Raw genomic sequence first — 13,566 nt, forward strand, 5'->3', positions numbered from 1 at the left:
CAAAACTGTCCTTTCAGAAGGCACAGTTGTGTAAGACCGCAGTTAACGTCTTAGGGCACGAGATCACCCCTGAGGGTCTTAATTCCCAGGCAAAGAAAGTGGAAGCCTTAATGAAATTAAAAGACCATACTAATCTGCAAGGATTAACAAGCCTTCTTGGAATCCCGAATTATAGTCAGAAGTTCATTTAACACTACGCAGAGGTCACTCTACCCTCGGTCCATTTATTAAAAGCTAGAGTCAAGTGGGAGTGGGGTCCGGAACAAGCCAAGGCAGTGAAACAAATGAAAAGAAGCCTTTCCCAGGCTCCTTGTTTGGCTTACCCCATAAAGAACAAGGAGTTCTTCTTAGAGACGGGGTTCTCAGATACTTGCCTAAAAGCAGTGCTGTTTCAAAAGCAAAACAAGGTCAACAAAGGCATCTCGTACGCGAGCAAACCTTTGTCTTCAGTGGAGGAAAAATTCAATGACTGACAGAAGGCACTCCTGGCAATGGTGTGGGCGTTGGAAAATTACAGCCCATTCATCCAGGGGGAGCACATCATTGTCGAGACTCCTCACCAACCCTTGCAATATCTCCAAAGTGACGGAATCCGGGCGGGGAACATCAGTAATTCCAGAATTACTACCTGGATTCTGTCCATGCAAGGCTTTCCCATGGAGGTCAGATATGGCCAAAACAAGAAGAGTCCCCTAGCTCAAGGGTAGGCAGACTTGCATGATTGTGCTCAAGAAAACTCTTCGAGGATGAAAATCTAATGACCAACAACAATATGGCGGCATACTTAACTTCCCCACACATGGTCTACAAAGATGATACGTGTCAGAGGATACCCACAGTTTATGTGGATGGTGCTCCTACCATGTTAATAAGAACGGGGAAAAAGAATGAGTGGCTGACATTGGGAATGCCTGGGTGAATGATAACCCAAAACCCTCTGCTGGTGAAAAAATAGGACCCCGAAGTAGTCAGGTGGCAGAATTGATGACCTTCATCAAGCCATCCTCACTTTAGTGCACCACCAACTCAATGAACTGGTCATAATCACTGACTCTGAATATGTCAGGAATGGGTTCGTGGAGCACCTAATTAACTAGAAGAATCGAGGTATGCTTGGTGCAAGCAATAAACCCTTAAAGCATGCCAAACTGATCCAGTCAATTGATGATCTGGTGACCTCCAATTAGATGACCATCTACTGGAAGAAGATAAGATGTCATTCCAAAATCGAGGTGCCAGATAAGACTGAGAATTACCTGGCTGACCATCTTGCTAAAACCAAAGCCCTGCAGGGGCATTTCATAGAAACTGATTCCCTGCTGGGGGAAATCCAAGTTGCTGCTGTCACCAGGTCGCAAACTTGTGCGAATAGTGAACTCTCGACTTCCCAGTGATGTAAAGATATCCCAGATACAGATTTGATCACTGCACAGAAAGAGAACCCAATCATTGGAAAATGCTATCAACACATTGAAGACCCTGTGAGTTTTCCTTTAATAGAGTCGGATTATACTGGTAAAGAGGATCTTTGAGTGTTCAAGAAGTTTTCCAAGATCTTCCGGATGCAAGACGGTCGGTTGGTTGACCATTGGGTAGCGACCTCATTCCAAAGCCTGATGTTGAACCGCACCCATGGTACGGCCGTAGCCGGTCATAGGGGGGTTTCACACAACATTCGAAATCTTGTGCAAGGTCGCTTACTGGCCACATATGGGCCAGTACCCCGCCACTTACCTAAAGGGGTGTCTTGTGTGTGCTCAATCTCAACCCAGTTCACTCACACACACATACAGAGCTCCCCTACAAAAAAGGGTAATGACACCAAGAAAGAGTATGAGGTAGGTGACAAGGTTTACCTGTACAATTTTCAAAGGAATCAGGCCAAGGAGTGGAAATTCCTTCCATCTAGGTGTGGTGCCTTTGAAATTGTAGATAAAATATCACCTGTTGCCTACAAGATCTGCATCCCAAAGGTAGAACAGACATCAGAGAAATGGGTCTACATCAATCAGTTGAAAAGCTGTCATCCCAGACAAGCTTTACACCTGATTGAGCAGTCAAATGAAAGTCGAGCAGAGGAACTATCTGAGGAATGAAAAGGAAGGATGAAAAATCAGATGGAAGCTATATGTATATACATGTATATATGCTGCGAGTAATTTACTTAGTGCTCATTAGAAAGAGAAAATAAATAAATAAGGTTTTGTGAAATGGTGAAAATGTCTGGTGTTATAATTGTATGCTGTTGTGATTTTTGTCAATTCTGTGTCATTTTGTCACTTCTGGGGAAATATGTTGTGTAAAAAGTACTGAACCTTTGTTTTCTGTTTGCTAGATAATTAAGTTCCTTCGCTTCCATCATGAGGTCAGAGGGGAGTCGGGGAAAACCCCAGGGACCCCAGGAAGAAGAAAGGAAAGGGGGTGCCGTGCCACACACCCAACCCAAAGACAGAAGGGGAGGCCGGATTGTACAGAGAAGAGAAGAGGAGAGAAAAAGGGGGCCTTCGGATGAAAACCCCACTCTGCCCTGCTCTTCCCCAAGAAAGAATCAAGGAAGAAGAGGGGGGCATGTGGACTGTAATCAAAGGCCCCATACCAACTGAACTGAAGGGTCCACTGGAAAAATGGCCTGCTAAATTTCATTAAAAAAATAACAAAGGGTGCATGCTTAAACCGGACCTATTGAGGTAGACTGTGGGGTTTCTGCAAGTAACACATGGAAGTGCAATGTGAAAAAGGCCTATCTGTCATTACAAAAGGAAAAGTGGCCTTTTAATTCATGGTGGGGGAAGGAAATCAAAGGACCCTTTCACATGATTTTCAAATACTGACACGAAAATGGATTTACATGTGTGTTTGCAGTTTCACAGCAAGACATTAGAAACATGTTCCCCTGCTAACATAAAGATGTCAGGGAAAAGACTTAGTGTGATGACAAGATGTACTGTACATTATGCGTAACATGCAAAATACCAGCAATATTTGAAAAGAAAATCTTTATTTCCATGGGTCACATGAAGATCTCATTTAGGCACAAGGATGACCCTTTTTACTTGCTGATGGGAAAACTTCACAAAAGACTCCCCCACTGAAAGCCTGGCTTGCGTCCCAGCTGTTTACAACTGCAATAAAGTGTGGCCACTAAGGATGTTGAAAACAATCTTTCCTCAGCCTTGGTGTCTCTGAAAGCCCATTTCTGTGCTGGGCAGTGCCTTACCGGAATGTAGGGAGGAAACAGAGGCTGCAATCAAGGCTGAATATAGGAAAATAGAAGCTTTCCAGATCAAAATGGTGGTCCTCTTCAGATAAGAGGACAGGTGTCCAGATGTCTGCAGTGGGGGATCTCTGTGTTGGCCAGTGCATTCCAGTTATTTACCATCTGCAGCTTACACCTCAAACAACAAAGAGACTAATGGCCAAGAGTGGCAAATTGCCTGGAGACCGGAAAGCTACAATTAGCGTAACATGAAGATTGATTTCAAATTAATTTAAAAGGACTATTATCAATTAGGCATTTTTATCAGCAACCATACGTCATACTGCCTTCATTTCATTTATGTTTCATTTTTTAGATACTTTTCAGGCAATTTTGTTGAAATAAAATTCATCCCTCTGTAACTTAGGGGATTGTAATGAACAGCTAAAAGGTGTTCCTGGCTGCACTGAACATGTCCCAAATTTTAGAATTGGCATGCTGGGGAGGGTAAAACTAAAAATGTGGGAAAGAAATTACATGTTCCTAACTAATATGCTTTCCATAAAAATGACGGACAATTGCCAAACGGCCATGCAACATGGTGTGTATCAGCTGTTGTTTTATTAAATTCCCCATGATTATCTGAATCAGAAAATATATACATTATGGCAGTTACTAGTAAATCACAAAGTTTTGCCACATAACTATTTTTTTGCCAAAAGCTGACATGAACACAAAAAGAGATTTCAAATGGGAATTGCCATATGTCTGCTCCAGACTCCTAAACTAATCCTTAGAGAGAGGCCGGATTTGGGAGGAGAGAGAAAGGTGACTGTCCAATCCTGGTTGCGTGAATACTTGCAGGGCACTGCCCAAAATTGAAATCTTGATGGTGTCATCACTGGTAAAAAAAAGTGAATGCACTATGGGAGAAGGGACACAGCTGCTGAAAATTACCATCTGACAGCCGCAAGGAAACACCTGAGAAGTTTGCTGAGATTGCATCTGGGTGGAGCTGTCTATTGGTAGGGAGGTCTAAAAAAGCTGAATGAGGCCGATGGTGAAGAGCTGGGGACAATCCTTGAGAGTGGAGCAACCAGACCCCTGCCCTGTCCTCCAAGAGGTTCCTGAAATGCAGCTGGCTTTCCTGAACTTTAAACAAAGATTTTACATGTAAGAAGAATTTAGCCCCTTTGAAATCACAAGGTGAGGAAACCTGTTTGCCTTAAATCCTTTCCATTTATAGTGGGCGTGGATCGGCACAACTGTGTAGGTTTGGTGTGATTTTCATATTTCCTGTACACCAGCCTGGTTATTGGCTCATTGGTAGCTCAGGGGGAGGGATCCACGGTGTATTAGATGAATTAAAAATAGGGCTGAACAAATAACTGCCATTAAACTGTTTACTGTGTGACACCTAGATTGGGGAGGGAAGAAGCTCCTTTGTTGAGGGTGGCCTCTCAACAAACTGTTACACAACAGCGATACTTCTAGGAGCTTGTTGCATAATGTAACAGAGTGGGAGTGTAGCAAAACACACTAAACTAGAAAAAGCTGCAGGGCTTTTGAATGTGCAAACTTGCCCTTTGCAGGGGAACAAAGAGATCCTTGCTAAGTTTGGTGAAACAAGATTGCCAGGGGAAGAGCGTGTACTTTGCCCACTTCTATGCCAAGCCACACTGCCCTAGTGTTGGTCCGTTTTTTAAGCATTCATAGTAGTAAAAAGATGTTAAGTAAAAAAAAAACAATTTCATGGCACTAACAACAAATGAACAACTACAACATAAAAAAATACATGTTATAAAATTCAAGTTAAAGTTCTGAGGGGAGTAGCAGCTATTTGCAGTGTAGAAATTAGAATGGCATAATTATAAGGAACTATTTTAATGGTGATTCCCGGATATGGCCTGCGAGGGAGGTGCAAGTAGGTAATGTAATTCAGTAAGCTAATGTGCTTCAACCAAGAAACCTTAAAATCTAGTCTTCCACCACTCTGCTTCCACTCCCCCAGCCTGGTTACTAGCTTTGGGGTACTGGGAATGGCAGGGGAGCTTCTGCCAACACCAGCCTAGACCAGTGCTACTCGACTCTGCCTTCTGGGATGAGCTGCAAGCACAGTGTTGGATCTTTCTAGGTTCTCAAAATCAAGGATGCTTATCCTGGATATAGCCATTTAAAAAAAAAGAAATGTAGTCATTGTGATTTGGTTTTTAAAATGAAACCTTTCACATAACAGTCACCTTTCCCTTAACCTTGTGCTGTGGGACATTTTAAATCCCACCCCCGCATTTCATGATTTAACGTAACTTTCTTTTCCCTGTTGCTTTAGGAAATTGTCTCATAGATGGATGTGAACAAATGCAGCCCGTTGCCTTTGCAATGTCTGAGGAGGTAGAGAAAAGTTGCCAATATATAAAATGTCCTATCACTCAAAACGACTACTCGTAGCCCACATTTTGGGCCTCATACTCAGCATAGCAGTAAAAAAGTGGCAGTCATTCAGTTGCTGCCACTTTTATTGGCAGCATTGGAATTACCATCATTTTTCCTGCATCGCCAAATTTCAATTTTGTCCTTAAAGTTAAGGGTTTTCTTCCGCTTTAAGGTAAACAAAATCATCAGATTTGCCGCTCGTGCTTATTGTGCAAAAATCCCCATGGAGTTCTATGGACTGCCAAAAAGGGGATTGATATCTCCCTTCCAGCACTCGGAATTCTGTGTGGTAAACTCACGGGATAGAGTGGCATAAGGGTAAATACATTTGGCAGATTTACCACAGAATTACCACCAAACTCATAATGAGGCCGTTTATACTTTATGCTATAACTTCAGAACCGTCAGATTTACTAAGTTAGACTTTTTGAATACTGTGTCAAACACACAACAGTAAACTAGAACCACATGCCAGCATGTTGACATTTACATTGTCGTTGGGGGAGTGAAAAACGTGTTGACCCATAAAAAATCCAAACACTCGAAGCATCCACCCCAGGCTCACGTGTTTGTGCAGTGACTCCAGAACCTTTGAGAACTTGCCTTTATAGAATATTGTCTCGGATACCCAGGCATATTCGAGAACCAAATGGCAATTAGCATGTGCGATGTTTGTTTGACTGGACAAAACTGTAAAAAAATGCATTTCCAAAGATTTTGTCCAAGGCCACCTGAGGTCAACTGAACACACGAAGGGTTGAATGAGGAACAAAATGTGACTTGAGGACAATGTGGTGCAGGGTCATCGGGGTCAAGGAGCAGCTCCTGAGGAGTGCATTGTGGCACGAAGAAGGGCCTGGTACAGAAACCTTTCACTGAGTGTTCATCTTTCAAGCATTTGAGCCATTTCTGAAGCTGACGATGGAAAAAGCCTGGATAATGGAGGAGGCGGCCCGATAACCCTGGCAGGGTCCTCCTCTGCCTCCCCTCCTCCCTGGGTAAGGGGGGGGCACAGGCCAAAACAAGCGGCAACAATTGCCAAAAGCCTGCAAAGGTCAAACAAAGGAAAGGGGCGTGGTAACCCCTTTATAACTGACGGGGGTCCTACACCAGGAAGCATCCAGCTCCTGCAGTAGGACCCCCGTCGCAGAAGAGAGAAGGATTACCCACCCGTGGCGTGGCAGTGCTTGGGCGACCAAGCACAAGAGACAGACTCCAAATGAGCCATGAGGAAGCCGGAAGGGTCTTCGCTGTTCTCGGACCACCGCCTCTTGGGAGCCTAACAGATAGGGCGTCTGGTGGTAACAATAAGGGCTCAGCTTCCCCCAAAGAAACGGCGCTCTCCCCGCCCACAAGCACCTGCAAGGGCAGGCGGGGCTCATGCACAAAGTGTTGGGAGAGTTGGGCCTACTATGGACTTGGTGCAAAGGAATAGGGGGAAGCAGGTGTTGGACACGGAGCAGGCGCCACACTTTTCAGACTATTTTCACTAATGTGTGCAGTGATTCTTTATGTTGTGAAAATAAATCTGCGGCCAAGTTTGCCATTTTTGAAGAACTGTCTCATTCTGCAAGGTATTAAGGGGGAAAGAAGGGAACGGAAGAAGGAGCAAAAATGTGGCTTTTTGGCTTATGGATACAAATGGACAAATGCAAGGGTTATGAAGCTGACGACGGAAAAAGCCTGGATAATGGAGGAGGCGGCCCGAGAACCCTGGCAGGGTCCTCCTTTGCCCCCCCTCCCCTCTGGGTAAGGGGGAGGGCGCAGGCCAAAACAAGCAGCAAAAATTGCCAAAAGCCTGCGAAGGGAGGACAAAGGAAAGGGGCGTGGTAACCCCTTTATAACTGACGGGGGTCCTACACAAGGAAGCATCCAGCTCCTGCAGTAGGACCCCTTCGCGGAAGAGAGAAGGATTTCGTTTTCCACCCACCCACCCCACAAACGAATCAAGGGTTGGACGAGGCCTGGTCGTCGACGTCGCAGGACGGCTAGGTGCTATGGCAGTGCTTGGGCGACCAAGTGCAAGAGACAGACTCCGAATGAGCCATGGGGAAGCCGTAAGGGTCTTCACTCTTCTCGGACCAGCGCCTCTTGGGAGCCTAACGGCAGGGGTGTCTGGTGGTAACAATAAGGGCTCAGCTTCCCCCAAAGAAACAGCGCTCTCCCCGCCCACGAATGCCTGCAAGGGCAGGTGGGGGTCAGGCACAAAGGGTTGGGAGAGTTGGGCCTACTTTGGACTTGGTGCAAAGGAATAGGGGGAAGCAGGTGTTGGACACCGAGCAGGCGCCACACCTTCCAGACTATTTTCACTAATGTGTGCAGTGATTCTTTATGTTGTGAAAATAAATCTGCGGCCAAGTTTGCCATTTTTGAAGAACTGTCTCATTCTGCAAGTTACTAAGGGGAAAGAAGGGAACGGAAGAAGGAGCAAAAATGTGGCTTAATGGCTTATGGGTACAAATGGACAAATGCAAGGGTTATGTTGCGTTCAGAGGCGTCAGTAGTGGGATTTGGAGTGGGCTATAGGCCCAGGTGTTTTGGTTGTAACCCCGGATAGAAGCGCAGGGGCTATAACCAGAAGGCTAGCTAGCCCCGAGTGTCGACAGTCCCGACATTAGCGTAGCCCGAGATCTTTTACAATCTTTGCAACACCGCTGCCTTTGGGGCTACCTATCACCTTTGGTAATCAAAACAGTTCTGTTTGATTTACAATTATTAATGGCTGGGAGAATGAGACATACAGCTTTAGAAAAGCTCATTCCAAATGTCCTAAAATAGGGGTCTGTAAACATTGGCTCTCCTGTGTTTTTGGACTACAACTCCCATGATCCCTCCCCATTGACTATGCTACTGAGGGCTGATGGACGTTGTAGTCCAAAACTTCTGGATGGCCAAAGGTTGCAGACCCCGTCCTAAACATTACGTCTGATAGAGTCACTTCTGTGATTTTGCGTCAGATCAGAACAATAGTCATGTCCACTGCCCACTGTGGGAAGAGCTCATCAGAAAAGGCTCATGTGTCGGCAGGCTCTTCCCAACTATCGGTTCTGAGGAGCAGCCTAATATGAGATCACCAGGGATAACTCAAAGAGCTCCAGGCGACAGCCATGGTGGGAGATGATGCAGATTGAGAGGATGCCTGCGTCTTGCTTCATGGAGAGCACCTTCACTCTCTTCCTCCGAAGAAACCAAGCACATGACCAGAAGAATATTGTCAGCAAGTCCCCAACAGTCCACCGGAAGTCCTCAGCAGACACTGTGCATCAGGGGAGTTGCTAGGTCTGGAAAAGACCCGGGGCTACTCTGATGTTGGAACTGTTGGGACTGGGGGCTAGCTAGTCTTTTGGCTGTAGCTCCTGAGATTCTATCCGGGGCTACAACCAAAAGATCAGGGGCTATAGCCCCTTTAGCCCCCCCTAGCAACGCCCCTGCTGTGCATCATTATGCAGGGCGAAGACATGACACACGGAGAGAAACAATTGAACAGAACTTTATACCTCTTTTCCCAGAAGAAGTTCTATACAATCCTGAGGGAAATCAACCATGAGGCTGAGCAAATGGTCAGTATTTGGAATGACAGCCAATCAGCGAAACAATCACACCTGGAAACGACTGGATGCAACTGAACTGAAATGCTATTTTCGTCCATTGATTCTGTCTGACTTGTATGAAGGGAACCAGTGCTGGCCCCAGGAATACCAGCGCCCTGTGTGGTCATTTTAGCACCCCCCTTTGCAGTGCTTCAAGGCCACAGCCCATGTTGACAGCAGATCGACAGGGAACCAGATAAATAGGTCATCGAGAGATAGTTGTGTGGTGTTGCTGTCACTACATACCAACTGCTTGGGGGAGGCAAGCGGGTTGTAGCCCCACAAGCAAATTTTATTTATTTATTTGTATAGCGCCGTTAGCTCGCAAGCATCAGGGCGCATTTACATGAACACATTGGAACAGTGGGGACGTACAAGAGTAACACAGGTCTAGTGGCGAAAACCACACATAATGCAGGGAATGTCCATCAGTGGCAGATCTTATGATCCCTTAAATAAGTGAGCTTTTAATTTTTTTCCACAGATTAGGTATTTAGACTCAAGTCTCAGGTTAGCAGGTAGTTTATTCCATTAGCGAGCTACGACAGAAGGGAAGGCTTTCCCCATGCCGTTAGCACACTTGTGGGATGCAATAGCTACCATACCAATGTGGCTGATCTTAGAGTTTGGCCTGGGACATACAGATTGATTTTAGCTTCAAGATACGGGGCGCTTTCCCGTGTATACATTTATGTACCAACGGGAGAGCTTTGAAGTCTACTCTGTCCTCTACTCTGCACCAGTGCAGGTCTCTACTAGCGCCGCTGATGCTCGGTTTCGGATTTTTGTTTAATTATCCTTACCGCATTGTTCTGAATGTGCTGGTATCTAGCCACAAATTGTTTGTTATCTCCCAACAGAAGTGCGCTGGGGTAATCCAAGCGTGATAGGATGGTTGCTCTTGCTATGGTGGCGCAGTTGTCTTTACTTAGGTGGTGTTTGATATATGATATAATATGATTTTTTATTTGTATCGCGCTCGTACACAAGTGTTTCAGAGCACGACTAGGCAAGGGAGGGGAACAGGGGAGAACACAACACAACAACAACAACAACAATCTTACTAGGCCCAGTGACATTGAGAATGCGCAAGTGCATGGGAATGGGAAAAGGGGAAAGTGCATGGAAGGGGGAGAGAGGAAAGTGCAGAGGAGAGCAGATACATAATAATAAATAAAAAAATAAATAGAAAATGGGGGCAATACCTCAGATTTCAACAATCTGAGTTAATAGGAACAATTTTTGCTGATGTAGAGAGCTTGCGTGTCATCGCTCATAGACGTTTCCAATACCATCCCAAGAGTTTTAACTTTAGTCAAAACCTGGATGTGAGTATCCTTGATCAGGAAGTTCTCGTAATTGGAGGATAGTTTAGCTCTGGCTTGATGTGATCCAAATACCATCAGCTAAGTTTCCTTGCTGTTTAAACACATCCAGTTGAGATCCATCCAGGATTCAACTGTGTTGTATAAATTGGTTACAGTTACACTGTCTTTCTTATAATCCCTGCTTAACTCTTCTACCAGCTGAGTATCATCAGCATAATTGGTGAAGATGTTAATATGATCTAGGACTAGGCACAGAAACCTCAGATAGAGATTGACGAATAACAGTGGCATGCTAGCACCTTGCAGAACTCCACAGACAAAGGCCTCATTACAAGTTTGGCGGTAGCCTTGCTGGTAAAACCGGCAGCCTGCTGCCAAAAATTTGCAATTTTCTTCCAGCGCCCATGAATGGGCAATTACCAGGTCATTACCGCCCAGCCGGACCCGGTATTTGCCAATTCGCGGGCACCGGAATTATTTCATCCCCATTCCCATTGAGCCCCACGGGGCTCAATGGGAATGGGGATGCCGTTAGCACCAGCACCATGCAGAATGGTACCGGTGCTAACGTCAGTGTCTGTGGGCAGGTGCCGGTCCACCCACCAGGTCAGACCTGGTGGGCGGTAAGGCACCCACCCACAGAACTCATAGTTTGCCAGTCCGGGAACTATGGTACCAGCAAGCTTACCGGTACCGTAGATCCCGGACCGGTAAACTCGTAATGAGGCTCATTCTTTTTCAAAGGATAATTTGTCCCCCCAGTGCACTCTGGATTTCCTATTTGATAGGAAGGATGTTATCCAGCCAATTGCCTCTGCAGTACAGTTGGCAGTTTTCTCTAAAGCCTTCTTTATTAAGAGATCGTGGTCGAGCATATCAAAGGCCACACTAAGGTCGAGAAGGATGAGGAGACCTGAGTACCCCTTGTCCATTATGCTCAACATTTTAGTCTGAAGATCTAGCATAGCGGTCTCAGTGCTGTGGGCAGCACGGAAGCCTGATTGTTGATGATGTAACGCCTGACTGGCTTCAACATGTGCCTGTAGTTGCGACGTGGCTATTTTGTCCATAACTTCCAATATAAAATTGCAATTAGTTATAGGCCTAAGGTGGCTAGGGTCTCTTTGGTCAAGAGTGGGCTTTTTGACCAAAGGTGTGATGGTGACCTTCTTTATACTGCTAGGCACAATTTGGTCCGAATGGATGCGTTTATGATTTTCGTTAGGAAAGGCGCAAAGATGTCAGAATTCTCTAGAATTATCTTAGGAGGTAAGATGTTCTCTGCACAGGAGGTAGGCTTCATTTTAGCCAACACTTTCACCATGTCCTCTCTAGCTATCTCTATGAATCTTAAAGGTACTCCAATGTTGGCAAAGATCTCCGTGGGATGAGCAGAGGTGTTCATACTAGCTAATGTGTTCCTTATTAAATCCCTGGCATTCGATATTTTGTTGGATAATGCACTCTGGGCGTTATCACACTCTTCTTGGGAAGGTGCATATAGTGGTGCTAGGGAACAAGGATGCTCGATTCATTTCAGTATGTCAAACAATTTGCTAGATGCATTGGTGGCACTTGAAATCTGCTCGTTGGAATGGTTTTTCTTAGCTTTGCTGATACTATTCCTATATGCTTTCTCACTTTCCCTTCAAAAATCCTTTTTGGATATCGTAGGATTTTTTCTCCAGCTATTTTCTCTTCTCCGTTCTCCTTTTTCATCTAAATGAGTTCAGCATTTAACCATTTTTGATGTTTAGCATTGGGTCTAATTAGTTTAGGCAGTAATGGTGCCTTTTGATCAACTAGCTTCTTAGTATGATAGGACAGGCTTGCTATGAGGGGATCACATGAGACCCCAGCCTTACATTCGTCCTTAATGTCCTTCATACATTGCTCTAAGTGGCATCTTTCAATTTTTTTGTAGTTCCGGCAAGTCAAAAGCATAGGCTCCTTTGCCTCATTTTCCTTAGGCAAGGATAGCCTCACTGTAAAAGTTATTTTACTATGATCGGACCAAATGCATGGTGAGGTTTTGATGTCTCTAGTTGCCAGATTTTGTGTAACCACCCAATCTAGTTGGTTGCCATTGCTCATGGTAGGTTTGGCATTCATAACCTGGTAGTCAACGTTATTCAGTGATTTCTCCAGGCTAATTGCCTCTTTATCTTTAGGATCACCCCGCCATCGGCTGAGGTCCCCCAACATCAGTGTTGCTGTGTTTGGCCCTTTTCAAAGGTTCAGTTGTTGGGTACGTTTCTAAGCAGATGAATGTAGGCACAGTGTGGAGCAGTGCCTTTTTCGGAGACCTGGTCGAACTCTGGCAGAATTTTGGTGTGGGGCAATGTTTGATAGGTTCCAGCTGGCAGAAGATCTACTGGACCCATATGTAGGAGCGGTCGGGCAGAACAAAGCTGTCATACCCATGGGAATAATGCCAGGTCCAAGGGGGGAACCGCTGTGCTCTTGGTTTGGATTTGCGGAACCTAAAACAATTGTCTCCTATGTTTAAAAAAAGGGTAGGCTGTGATTCTCCTATCAACGATACACCTTCACTTAATAGTTGAAGGTGATCGGGAAAAGCCCATGCATAATGCACTACAGATCAATGAAGAGTGACATGGAAAACATGACCACTGTTGGGGCAGAATTTCATTTTTGGGATTCTCGCTCCCTAACTTTCTCAGTCTCCTAAAGTCTTTGCTGGCTTTCTTGTTTTTTTTACTTTTTTGTGGCCTGAAGTATTTTTTTACTAATGTTTCCCTGCCAATGCAACACTTTTTTCTAGTTTACACTCCTGCATTCCCTCATTTTTAAAATCGGCCTTGTGCTCGCCTGTTGGGCTAATTCCTTCTATTTTTTTGTAACTGAATGAAGCAGAAAGAATGCCTTCTCCTGTAACTGTTATTTCCTGAAATACTACTGTATTGTGGTTGTATGCCACCTTTAAAAGCTTTTATGACTAGCAGTACACAGGTGCCTTTTTAGCACCCCATAACACAATGAACGTGTGCTGTGGAGT

The 13,566-nt window shown here is 45.0% G+C and overlaps 1 long non-coding RNA gene across 2 annotated transcripts in view; it reads left to right on the forward strand.

Annotated features, from left to right (window-relative positions):
• Positions 1-3,793, forward strand: part of LOC138521002 (uncharacterized) — a 56,765-nt gene extending 52,972 nt beyond the window's left edge. For both annotated transcript variants that reach the window (XR_011282909.1, XR_011282908.1), the window contains exon 3: positions 2,336-3,793. This is a non-coding gene — a long non-coding RNA (uncharacterized lncRNA). The remainder of the gene's footprint in view (positions 1-2,335) is intronic.
• Positions 3,794-13,566: the final 9,773 nt, after the last annotated feature.

The sequence above is a fragment of the Ambystoma mexicanum genome, chromosome 13 (assembly GCF_040938575.1).
Source record: "Ambystoma mexicanum isolate Mex_15411 chromosome 13, UKY_AmexF1_1, whole genome shotgun sequence".
Lineage (NCBI taxonomy): Eukaryota > Metazoa > Chordata > Amphibia > Caudata > Ambystomatidae > Ambystoma > Ambystoma mexicanum.